Genomic DNA, 1,816 nt, shown 5'->3' on the forward strand with positions numbered 1-1,816 from the left:
ATTAATGATAAGATGCATATTTGCACAAACAAAAGATGTTTCAATATCGTACGAACCGTAAAAGTAACGAAAATGATGCGAAAGAGCCACGTTAGGCGGAAACGTTTGAGAATAGATAATGGAAAGTAGATGAATATGTTTGTTATGCATGGAGGTTGTTTCAAAATCCTTTGATTTATGTACGCCATGAACATCCGCATGTTTTGTTTGGAACTCGATGAATGTTGCGCAAGCCACGACCGATGCGGGCAGGCCACGGCCGACCGTTGTGTGCAGGCACGTCCGACGACGGCCGACCGTTTGTGCTGTCCAAGGGCTATGATGGCATGCCACGCCCGACGACGGCCGACCGTCTATGCTGTCAAAGGGCGAAGATGGCATGCCACGCCCGACGTCGTTCGACCGTGTGTGCTGCAAAAAGGCGAAGATGGCATGCCACGCCCGACGCCGTTCGACCGTGTGTGCTGCCCAAAGGCGATGATGGCATGCATGCCACGCCCGACGTCGTTCGACCGTGTGTGCTGCCCAAAGGCGATGATGGCATGCCACGCCCGACGTCGCTCGACCGTGTGTGCTGCCCAAAGGCGATGATGGCATGCCACGCCCGACGTCGTTCGACCGTGTGTGCTGCCCAAAGGCGATGATGGCATGCCACGCCCGACGTCGTTCGACCGCGTGTGCTGCCCAAAGGCGATGATGGCATGCCACGCCCGACGTCGCTCGACCGTGTGTGCTGCAAAAAGGCGAAGATGGCATGCCACGCCCGACGTCGTTCGACCGTGTGTGCTGCCCAAAGGCGATGATGGCATGCCACGCCCGACGTCGCTCGACCGTGTGTGCTGCCCAAAGGCGATGATGGCATGCCACGCCCGACGTCGCTCGACCGTGTGTGCTGCAAAAAGGCGAAGATGGCATGCCACGCCCGACGTCGTTCGACCGTGTGTGCTGCCCAAAGGCGATGATGGCATGCCACGCCCGACGTCGCTCGACCGTGTGTGCTGCCCAAAGGCGATGATGGCATGCCACGCCCGACGTCGCTCGACCGTGTGTGCTGCCCAAAGGCGATGATGGCATGCCACGCCCGACGTCGTTCGACCGTGTGTGCTGCCCAAAGGCGATGATGGCATGCCACGCCCGACGTCGCTCGACCGTGTGTGCTGCGCAAAGGCGTATTTTGCAGTCCACGCCCGTTCTGCGCAGGCCTTGGCAGATGCCGCCTGGCCGCGGACGTGCTGCGTACGCAGACCCATTTGCCCCTTGACATCTAACTTGGCTTTAATAATCGCACCCGACATCGCGAAAACCTCTTACAGTGACATGTCATTAGTCCCTTAACATGTCATTAGGCTTGATAAATGAACTCAACTTCACGAAAAACTCGCAATGGGGCTCAGAACGCATAGCTCAACACTTAGCGGCAGACTAGTGAACTTCACTTGCCGTGTTACTTTTGAAACTTATATTTCAACACTTAGTTATTTTTTCCTCTTCGAAGGATGCAGGCAGCACGCGAACCTCACATTTGAAAAGTTAGAAATGATTGGATTTGATTTTGGGGGAGGGGGAGTGTGGGGGGGGGACGAATCGGAGCGACAAAGGGCTGAATCTCAGTGGATCGTGGCAGCAAGGCCACTCTGCCACTTACAATACCCCGTCGCGTATTTAAGTCGTCTGCAAAGGATTCTACCCGCCGCTCGATGGAAATTGTACTTCAAGGCGGTCACCGCGACGCTTCCGTCGCGGCGACTTAGCCAACGACACGTGCCCTTGGGGGCCAAAGGCCCCTACTGCGGGTCGGCAAGCGGACGGCGGGCGC

The sequence above is a fragment of the Solanum lycopersicum genome, chromosome 2, assembly GCF_036512215.1.
Source record: "Solanum lycopersicum chromosome 2, SLM_r2.1".
NCBI classification, from domain to species: domain Eukaryota; kingdom Viridiplantae; phylum Streptophyta; class Magnoliopsida; order Solanales; family Solanaceae; genus Solanum; species Solanum lycopersicum.